This window comes from Staurois parvus, unplaced genomic scaffold (assembly GCF_062004578.1).
Source record: "Staurois parvus isolate SC_StPar_1 unplaced genomic scaffold, SC_StPar_1.0 ptg000346l, whole genome shotgun sequence".
Classification (NCBI taxonomy): Eukaryota; Metazoa; Chordata; class Amphibia; order Anura; family Ranidae; genus Staurois; species Staurois parvus.
Genome location: NW_028318142.1, coordinates 624364 through 636327, shown reverse-complemented (window position 1 = coordinate 636327; position 11964 = coordinate 624364).

Sequence of the window (11964 nt, the reverse complement as noted above, 5' to 3'; positions counted from 1 at the left end):
CCCTATTATAGGAAACAGAACCAAGTGTCATTTTGGGGTCCTAAGTAATTTGTATGTAATTTTTTAACTGCTTTCCCACCGCCCTATAGTAGAACTACTGCTACAGGGCGGCAGGGCTGCGCAAAATCACATATATATGTGATTTGCTTTCACGGGTAGGGGGCGCACGCACACGTTGCCCTACTTGCACCGTCATTGGGAGCTAGGTATGTCAATCACCGAGTCCCAGCCGGAGATTCCCACCAGCACCCGGTGATCGCTGTGTAAAACTGACAGGGAAGAGAGCTGTGTGTGAGCAACAAAGGTCTCTCTTCTGCTAGCAAGGACATGTTGCTTTGTGTTTCTCTGCACAGCAGAGAAATACACAGCAGCATGTCTCCCTAGTATAACATATAGACTATCACTATATTCTCTTCACACACATTCCTGGAAGTATAGTCATCAATAGAGGGTGCTGTAGCAACTACAAGCTGGGACTGGGAACATCATAGGCAAACATACATATTCGCCAGCACACCGCGGATCTTGATATGGTCCAAAAAGGCTTTTATTCCAAAAAGATCACATCACAAAGGAAATGCAACATTTCAGAGCCGCACAGCCCCTATGAAAAAATATAAAATGTCTCTGAACACTTCTAAGGTGTGAAGAGGGTTACTCCACTGTGGCAGCCAAATACTGTCATAGCTGTGTATATAGCAATCTGAAATATATAAAAATGTGGTACTTTTCATACAACTCTAGACTCTGGAAGGAGGCCGGTGCAGTCAATGTGGCTGTAAAACCTGACGCACTACCAATGTGGCTGTAAAACCTGACGCACTACCAATGTGGCTGTAAAACCTGACGCATTACCAATGTGGCTGTAAAACCTGACGCATTACCAATGTGGCTGTAAAACCTGACGCATTACCAATGTGGCTGTAAAACCTGACGCATTACCAATGTGGCTGTAAAACCTGACGCATTACCAATGTGGCTGTAAAACCTGACGCACTACCAATGTGGCTGTAAAACCTGACGCATTACCAATGTGGCTGTAAAACCTGACGCATTACCAATGTGGCTGTAAAACCTGACGCACTACCAATGTGGCTGTAAAACCTGACGCACTACCAATGTGGCTGTAAAACCTGACGCATTACCAATGTGGCTGTAAAACCTGACGCATTACCAATGTGGCTGTAAAACCTGACGCATTACCAATGTGGCTGTAAAACCTGACGCATTACCAATGTGGCTGTAAAACCTGATGCATTAGCATAAGGAACGCTGATAGTGTAATTGTCATTTTCAGGACATGGTTTAATAAAAAGAAAACATTATGGCATTCAGAGAGATTATTTATGTGTATAAATGTGTTGAATAAATGAACGGCTTTTTACATTTCATGGATAGAAATTTGTATGCAGGTGCCTATTTATTATTATGTGAAGGTGTTCTGTAGCTCTAAGGTTTGGCTCAAGGATCTCCAAACTTCTCAATCAAAGGACCAGTTTACTGTACTTCAGACCAGGGGCGGACTGACCATTTGGAAACTCGGGCACTGCTCGAGGGCCCGGGGTCAGTAGGGGGCCCTATGAGATGCCCCTGGTACCTTTTTCATAGGCTTTTTTGAGTTTGGGCAAGGACACAGGGGTCCCATGATCTCCTATTGCCCAGGGGCCCCATGAGTTGTCACCCGTTTCAGACTTTAGGGGTTCTGGATTGTGGCCAGTGAGCGTAGAAAATGTCCTGGGCCCAGCATCAGTGAGAATAAACATCATCTCAGGGTTGGTGGTCAGTAGGAGGATGAGTTGTGCCCCATCATTGGTATTAGTGGGATGAATAGTGACCCATTATTGGTGTCAGTGGCCGGAATAGTGCCCTATCATTGGTATCAGTGTGAGGAATAATGCCCCATTATTGGTGTCAGTGGGAGGAATAGTGTCTTGTATCATACAGAGGTATAGTGCCCCAAAGGCCAGATATAGGCTAGCAAAGGGCCACATCCGGCCCTTGGGCCACAATTTGGAGACCTCTGGTTTGCTGATACATGTAGGGGGTTAATGTATTTGTGACATGGCTTGCCCTGCATGTGTGTCACTTCCCATCATTAGGGCATATATGCAAGGGAACCAACCTCATGGTGAGGAGTCTGGAGTGGGAGCTGTAAGGACAAGTGTATTATATGATCTGCTTTCCTGACTGCTTTCACCTCCAATGGGATTCATCTCTTAGGGCATCCACATGTATGGACTTTGTTACATGGACTTCTTTAACCTAAAGGTTTGGGCAGCTAAAAAAGTGACAGCACAGCCAGACCATGCACAACTAAATCTATGCACAGCCAATTTAATGTATTGTACAGCCATGTATGCGAGAACAATGTACTACACTGCAATGTTCTACGTCAAACGTAAATTACATTCTCCAGTAAATGAACTCTTCATTCAAATGAGAAGTTGTCAGTATCATTTACAGTGGAAGAGAAGGTCAGTGGTTTAATAATGTGTAGTCATGGTGTATCACAAAGAACTGTGAACTGACAGTGAAACTATATTCAGTCCTCAGGGTTAGAAAGATGACTAGGATACATAGTATCAAACGTGGCCCAGTTAACCCTTGAGGTTATGAACAAAGGGGTGTGTAAAGAGTACTTAAAGGAGAAGCAACCAGTTGGCGGTGGAAGCGGTGATGGTGGCAGATGACAAGGGTCCTGGTATTGAGGGAACAGTTAGTACTTCTGGTTCTCCACTTAGTGGCAGGATCTCCATAGTGGAGCCTGCTGGGGTACAGCACCTGCCTAAAGAAAAAAGTCTAGAGGTCACAGTGTGCAAGGCCTTCTGAAGTTAAATATGGTGGCTTCCCTATATGACCAAGGGCGGAATGTAGATCAAAGTAGCAGACTGAAATTGTGAGAAAAACATACTCAACAATGCTTTCCTAAAATCCTTTGGAGTCATGTCGGGAAAGGTAGGGACACACCATGTAACCAGTGCAGTCTGTAAAAAAGAAGAAGAAGATACAGTCCTTCTCTAAGGGTGTGCTACTATTAATTTAATATGGTTTCTGGCCTGAAAGAGTTATTGTCACCCGAAGTAAGGTTCATATGAGAGTTATTATGGCTTAAAGTACTCCTGGGAGACATCTCGAACACTCTCCCAACAAGTTGACGAGGATTCCTGTAACTATTCTTTGGTTCTCAACCTTTGCAGTCTGACACAGATCAGCACTTGAAAGTGGGATTACGAAGATGTGTCAGGGATGTGCAGTTCAACACCATTCATAAAATATAAAAAGTCTGTAAAATGTAAAAAGTGCTTAATTTATTTAACACATTTATTCAATTATTCACATAATTAATCTCTCTGAATGCCAAAACCGGGAACTTTTTTTATTAAACCATATCCTGAAAATGACAATTACACGATCCCTGCTCCCCATCCTAATGCATCAGTTTTACAACCAACATTCTAACTGCACTGGTCTCCTTCCAGAGTGTAGACCTGTATGAAAAGTACAGTATATTTATATGTTTCAGATTGCTACATACACAGCTATGACAGTATTTGGTTGCCATAGTGGAGAAATGCTTTAAATGCCCATGTATTTGAAGCTTCCTGGAGCCGACTTCTCCTGGGGGAGCAATTCAAGTCAAGGAGATAGCAATATAATAAGGAACGGATGCTGTACCCCATGTCTATTTTAGTACAGTATCAGCATTTACAGTATGTCTATTATGTCACTAAGAGGAACATGTAGCGCCTGCTTTGGTGAATTTTTTGTAACATTAGGCAGGTGTGCAGCAATGTGCTTTTCTTTTGTACATTACCATGCATTATTGATATGTGCTTACAATTCATTGTTGAAGTGGGTTAAAAGTCATTGACCAAGTCTGTTTTATGCCTGTTGCCAATGTATGAAAACACATTACAAGCATTGTGATGCATTTCTATTGACTTCTATTGGCCTCCCAAAGCACTAAAACACAGACAAAAATCTGAAATATAACATTTTTAAAGTACATTGCAGTGCAGAGATGGGAACTAACACTAACATTTTTTATTATAGGGAACATGGACACATGCGTTTCAGCTTATTTCAGTGCATTAATTAAAACTTAGAAGTGTAACTGGCCCTAATGCTGGTCATAGACTGGTAAATATGATCCAAAGAATGGTTGATGGTTGTACAGATTCAGAATGGTTGATGGTTGGACAGATTCAGAATGGTTTATGGTTGGGCAGGTATTTGTTTCATGTCAGGGAGTACAGAGGTGCAGTCTGTAAAATGATTCCATCATAATACAGGTATACAGTACACATGCATGAACTGGATATCATGTACTATAAGGAGGCCAAAACTCCATGATTTGCTCAAAAGAAATAGAAAATTGATGGTTCTGACAAGGAGAGCTCTGTGTTAGCTAATGTAGGCACCTCTACAGCATTAGAGGGAGAAGGCATCGAGCACTTCATGAAAAAGTGCTCGGGGAAGAGAGAGGAGCAAGGAGAGGTGGGAGGTGCAGAAGAGGAAGAGCATAAAGATCTGAAGAGGGGTAAAAAAGTGAGTGGGGACATTTGCCTGGGATGGGCAAAGAAAGGAGGGAGGAAAGGGATGGTGTAAGGATGGAGCCCACGTGGGCCAGCAGCTATATTCAGGTGAGCATTCTAGGATATCCAGGGGTCCCAAACCTTTAATAATTCGGCATGGGAGTCTTTGAGGATGGAAGTAAGCTTCTCATGGATCACGGTCCACATTACCCTGAGCAAAATTGAGGTACAGTTGTCTCCAGGCTCTAGCCAGCATTTGACAAGCTGCCAGAAACATGAATCCCACCAGCTTCTTCTGATTAGCAGTGAGAGTTGGGATCAGTTTAAGTAACACGTCCTCCCAAGGGTGGAGGGCTAGTAAAATGTTCAAAACCAACTCAGTCATGGAGTATGCCCAAGTCTAGAATCAAATTACTTTGAGGCATGACCACCAGATATGGATGAGAGTGCCATGTTCCCTACAGCCCTGAAAGCAGTTGGGGCGAATTTCAAAACGCTGTCGGGAGTCATGTACCACTGTGACAATATTGGTTGGATAGATATCTGTCTGTCCTCAAACTAGTCACCTGGGTCCCAGGTCATGCTATAATCCTTGCCTGATGATGACAGTGGAGCATATGTGGCTCTTTGATCCCTTCCTCTGCTTAAAAGGATTTGTCCAGATTGGGCCTGCTTGCAGGGAGATTTCCCAGCAACTTTATAAACAGGTCTGAGATAACTATGCTAGGAGTACAAGAATGGCCCAGTAATTTCAAGCATTGCCTGAAGCTGGAAGCTATGAATAAACCATGCTCCAGGCCTGTGGCAAGCACTCCCTTCTGTCACATGTGTAGGTTTAGGCAGTGCTGGAACAAAGTCATCCAGCACCCAGGGCAAAGAAGCCAAACTGCGCCCCTGCTTCATTATGTGCGAGCTTCAGGAAAGCTGCCGCCAGCAGCCATCTGTAACAGCGTATACCCAGAGATGGACGCGGTTCAACCATTTTGGTTTCAACCTCCACCATGGCAAAGGGGTTAACTGTCCTAACACATATATTTCTCCCTTATTCTCCCCCCCACCCTCTGTGAGAGGCACAGTGACCTATGGCAGTATATGTGTGTGTTAGAAGTGTCACAGGCCAGATCCCAGCAGGGAGCCAGGTGGTGCCACACTGCCCAAAGAACCTGTGTAATTTCACACCTCGTAAAAAGATAACTGAGCCTTCCCAGGAGTTCAAGGCATTCCCAAGAAGCCCTCACCAGATAACATTTTTAAAAGATCCATTTTTCCCCTATGTCTCATATCTTGGAATATGAGAGACATACATAAAAGCCGGACATATCATCGGATGGACGATGAGCAGGCGAACAGTTTGGTCACTTGCCTTATCTCAGGCGCACGGGAAAGCAGAGAAATAGATCTCGCGAACCGTGTAGCATACAACTTCATAATTCATATCTGGTCAATCCTCAGAATTGTCTGCATAATAATCTACCCACGGGTGGGAGGTCCCTGGTGCAGATGGAAGGTTATGGACCAGAATAGGAGTTATGAAAGACGTTGGCTCCAGTTTAGGGCTTTGCCTGACGATTCCTCTCTAAACAGGGGATTGGTCTTTTACTTCAGAACCACCCCCTGCTGGGAAACTTTAAAACAGGCTGTCAAGCCTAACAGTAGTAGTTGAAGACATCTCCCATTTTAACATCAACATACCACCTGGGGAGACCTGTGCCTTTCGCTCTGAAACGTGATCTGCTTACATCCAAGGCTTAATGGCAAGTAACTTAACCTTTTAACTTCTCCCTGTTATCTCTTTTCTGTGCTGTGCTGTTTTCTGTATAAGTATATATATATATATATATATATATATATCTTAGTTACATCTTCTCTGTAAATATTTTTATTGCACCTGTTTGACCCTTTTAGTAATAAATCTCTCTTTCTGAAAGTGTTGAACTGTTTCTATAGCTCTTAATTGCAATTTACGAATCCCCGCCTTTAAAGAGACGCTACTGTTTGTTTTAACCCTCTGTATAAGGCCTGTATTATGACCTGGTTATGCAGTCGATTATATGAACCATTATAGTGTTATAGCTGAACGTCGAGTTTCCTCTTTCTCTGAATAAAAAGGAGGTGGTGGCAGTGTGAAGGGTTATTTGCGTAATTAACCTGACCCAGTAACAATCGATTCAGGCTGCTGGCACATCGATCGGTATCCATTAGCTGGAAAATCGTTGTGCAGGGTGCAGCTGGGTGTGGCATTGTTACGCACGTCACATCGCGGTTGTAGATCGGTTAGCCCTTTGGTCACGAGTTTGGTGAGAAGGTCTGGGGTCTGACGCCGCGATCGTGACACCATCCACTTGTCAAAATGCCGTGTATCAAAATGAGTTTAATGGTGCCCCCATCCATACAGTAAACCGCTACACCAAGGGCAGCTGTCCAGCCCTCGGTTTAGATAGCAGGTCTGAAAGCAGTTGGATGGATGATCAGACACACCTGCAACTAGTTATAAAAAAAAGGTAAAAATTATTACAACAGAATCCCATCTTATTTTATTCACAGTTATTTTCTTATTAGTCAAGCCAAGTTTTTTTGCATGTTTTTAAGGCCAGTATTGTGAAATGTTTATGAGATTAAGGTGAGGGTTAAAATAACACAGTGATCCTATGTAAATAGTTGCCTTAGATCTTATCTTCCTTTGTTTCCTTTTAGTAATGTGTCCTTATTTTATTTCCTGTATTTGTATAGAGACTACACATTGCGCAGTATCTTTACAGAGCACAGACCTATTTTACAAAGACCATTCACAATTGTCTGTACACTAATCCTTTTGTGAATGATAAGTTACCCAATACTGTCACTTCTTAAGAAATCAAAATGTCCCTATAGTTTCAATGCTTTCTGATTATTCACTTAAAGCTGCATTTTAGGTATGGACTATTTCACATGGTATATTGTTCCAGCTACTACAATGATCTCCACTAGCTTCCAGTGCCAAGTGGCTGCCCTTCTGCTTAGTGAACATAGGGGGTAACTCGCTCTGCATGGGTGCCATTCAGAGAACACTTTGCATTTTGTCCATCAAATGCAAAGTGTTCTCTGATTGGATAAGGTGGAGATAATGACATCACTGCTCCACCTCATCCAATCGGAGAACACTTTGCATTTATTGAGAACATGCATAGTATTCTGTGAATGGTGAGTGTGTTGAGCAAGTGCCCCCCCTACAGAAGGGCAGCTGCTTGGCACAGGACTTGGAAGCTAGCGGCGATCACTGTAGTATTGGTGGCTACCACAGTGATTTCCAGTTTCCAAAGGGTTCGGGCAGGTAATCGGAGAACACTTTGCATTTATTGAGAACATATGAAGTGTTCTGTGAATGGTGACTGTGTTGAGCAAGCGCCCCCCGTTTCCCTAAGCAGTAGGGCAGCTGCTTGGCACAGGACATTGAAACTAGCGGTGATCACTGTAGTATCGGTGGCTACCACAGTGATTTCCAGTTTCCAAGGGGTTCGGCAGGTATAGCACATATATTCATAAATTGGTCCTAGCTGGACTGTACCTATGCAATATAATCCATACTTATGCTTTGTGGTGGAAACAAAACGTTTTCTCTTCTTTTTTTTAATAGAATGGAGAAGCGTTTTTTTTTGCTTGTTGTGAGCAAGTAGGGATTATTCACTCCTATGTGGTCACCCGGACAGAAAGTGAGGGTTATCTTTCCCCCATTGCTGCTTTACGCAGCCTGTTCAGTGGCTATCCCCCTGACTATATTGTTCTTTATGACTTGCTTGATTTACAGTTGAAAATTAATCACTGATCTATGTCGATTTATGCCTTTGTATTGTGCAGATTACCATGCTGTCTATTTATGTTCATATTTCTTCTGTTTTTGTTTTCTTTTATACTGATGGTGCTTTTCTTTCATTGCAACGTTTACACCCAAAGTGTTGTTGTTTTAACTATGTTCTGAAAAAATAGGCATTGGCCTTTAATAAAAATTTACAAAAAAAAAAATGAATCACTAATTAGGTGCATTGCCCCTCTTCTCTCTACCTGGACTCTAACTCCAATAGGAATGTGCATCAAACACACATGTATTATTAAGAACAGTGTATATGCGTGTTTTATGGGTTGACCCAATTGTAAATTGAGCTTATTCCATAAATAGTGCAAGGAGAAAGCTGCAGTATGCCGAGCAAGCATTTAGAATCAATATTGTACTGGCACAACTTCAATATAGTGATTAATTGCTATCAGTTAGTGCATTCAGCACTTTGCATCTTGCACTGTTTATTAGATAAGGCAGCTTGTCCTTACCTACCACAAATTAATTTAATGTTGAACAAAAATCTGAATATGTAGTGGGACCAGAATTGTTTTACAAATTTGAGTACAAAAAAAAATCTGCTTGTCCTAATCAGTACTTTTGCTATGATTTTTTGGCAGGCATCAACTGCTAACCTATCACATGCAGATACTGCAGAAATGATTATCCACCAGAGGGAGTACATCGCCATTATTATTACTGTAACATTTACATTTCACTGAGACTGCAGTTTCCTGAAGAAGGTGTACAATTACCTGCTGCATATGTCTATAGTGCCTTGAAAAAGTATTCATATACCCTTTTTCCACATTCTGTCATGTTACAACCAAAAACGTAAATGTATTTTATTGGGAATTTATATGATAGACCAACACAAAGTGACACATAATTTTGAAGTGGAAGGAAAATGATACATGGTTTTTGAAATTTTTTATGAATAAATATGTGAAAAATGTGGTGTACATTTGTATTGAGCCCCCCCGGAGTCAATACTTTGTACAACCACCTTTCGCTGCAATTACAGCTGCAAGTCTTTTTGGGGATGTCTCTACCAGCTTTGCACATCTAGAGAGTGACTTTTTTGTCCATTCTTCTTTGCAAAATAGCTCAAGCTCAAGATTGGATGGAGAGCGTCTGTGAACACAAATTTGCAAGTCTTGTCACAGATTCTCAAAAAAAAATTTCAAGGGGTATGAATACTTTTTCAAGGCATTGTAAGGCTTGGTTCATAATGCTGCAACACAATTTTAGTCTGTGTGATTATGCAGTGCGACTTGGATGCAATTTTGATAAGGTTTGAATATCCGCTTGCTGACCATGCACTGTAGATATACTGCTACAGTATATATATATGTGATTCTGCATTTCCGAATAGAGGGCGCATGCGTGTACGCCATCCACCCGGCTGCAGTCTTATTGGCTCCGTTACATGTCAGTCACCGAGTCCCAGCCAATGATTCATGGCTGGGACCAGCCAATCGTCAGACTGAGTGATAGGAGAGAGATCTGTGTTGTAAACAGCACAGATCTCTCTACTGACAGTTGGGACAGGGAGACAAAAACCGACACATCCCTTAGTAAAACAGTACACAGTGCAGTTACATTACACTCTCTAAGCACACAGTTTACCCTTTGATCGCCCCAGATGTTAACCCCTTCCAACCAGTGTCATTAGTGCAGTGACAGTGCATTTTTTAGCACTGATCACTGTATTAGTGTCACGGGTGATGTCAGTGTTAGCCAGTGTCAGAATACTGGCCATACTATCATAGTCCCGCTATAAGTCGCTGATTGCCGCCATTACTACTATCCAACCCAGGCTGCTTGTTCCTATGCACCAAAGGCCAACTGAATAAATTATAACCTTTATTAGGAATTAGCATAAAATGGTATGTTTTTTACTATATATACCCATAAAGTAAGCACACTTTATTGTAAGAACATGAATGGTCTCCATTCAGCACATATTTGTGCTTTCCTTACCTTATGGGTATATATATACTGTATATATAGATAGATAGATAGATAGATAGATAGATAGATAGATAGATAGATATATTCTCATAAGGTAAGGAAAAGGAAAGCACAATTATATGCTGAATGGGGGCCATTATTGCTCTCACAATAAAGTGTGCTTTCCTAACCCTATGTATATATATATATATATATATATATATATATATATATATATATATATAAATACATTTACAGTCAAAAACATACCATTTTACGCTAATTACTAATAAAGGTTATATTTTATTCAGTTGGCCTAGTCCGGTTAGAAGTTATAATTGCCACACAATATTCATTTCGTAGTATATAAGGTTTTGTTGATTTTTTTACCACCATTACTAGTTTAAAAAAAAATAAAAATTCCAGTATATATACTGCCATTTGTAGACACTATAATTTTCACGCAAACCAATTAATATACACATGTTGGGATTTTTTTTTTTACCAAAGACGTAGCAGAATACATTTTGCCTAAATTTATGAAGAAATTTTATTTTTATGGGATATGTTTTATAGCAAAAAGGAAAAAATATTTTTTTCACAAATTTCAGTCTTTTGTCATTTATAGCGCAAAAAATAAAAATAAAAACAGCGGTGATCAAATACCATCAACAGAAAGCTCTATTTGTGTGAAAAAAATTATATAAATTTAATTTGTCTACAGTGCTGCATGACTGCTCAATTTTCAGTTAAGGTAGCACAGCGCCATATAGCAAAAAATGGCCTGATCATGAAGGGGGTAAATTTTTCAGAGGTTGAAGGGATATTCTATTGGGCCAAAATCACACTGGAATCGCACAAAAGTAGTACAGTAACCTTTTCCAAAATCGCACTGTGCTGAGTCTCATTGAAATGAACTGACACCATTGAAAACAAAGAGATTTCCCTTGCCCTGGGATTCTGTGCAACTCAAGTGGCATCTGAAATTGCACTAGTGTGAACTAGGCTTTACCCAACTGATGCAGGGACTGTGGGGAATTAGGCACCGTTGTCCATTTGTGGTTCTTACGATGGTCAGTCATAGATATCTCTACCAAGCTATATGGTACTTCAGTCCCCGCAGATCTTTGGACTTGCTTGTTTCATAATACATGCTCCTTAATCAAGATCTATAAACACACCCTGAACCCCTTTCTTCTTAAAGGGTATTTCTACTTTTATAGCCAAATTGGGGTAATACTTTTAATTGTTACATGCCCTTATTCACATAGCTAGCAAAGCCAAATATAAAATATTATAAAATTGCAGCTTGCCTTTTTAGATGCTCTTTCCGGGAACTTCTAACAAGGAAAAATTCTTCTTAGTTCTTTGTTTTGAGGGGGGGGGGCTGAGAAGCTCCCCATAATGAATCCTGTCCATAAAAAACATAATTAATCCTGTCTGAAGGGAGATATCTCATAATTTTTTTTTTAAATGTTGAACCTTTTTCTAAAAAGGATTTTTAGGAGTAAGAAGGGAATACATAACAAACACATGAAAACAGTGCGGTTTTCTCAAATTAGACTACAAAAGTGGAAAATACATCCTAATGCTGCTAAATCTTCAATCCCCATATATTGGAGATCCAGGATTGTTCCTTCTACAAAAGACTGGCTGCTAAAGGTA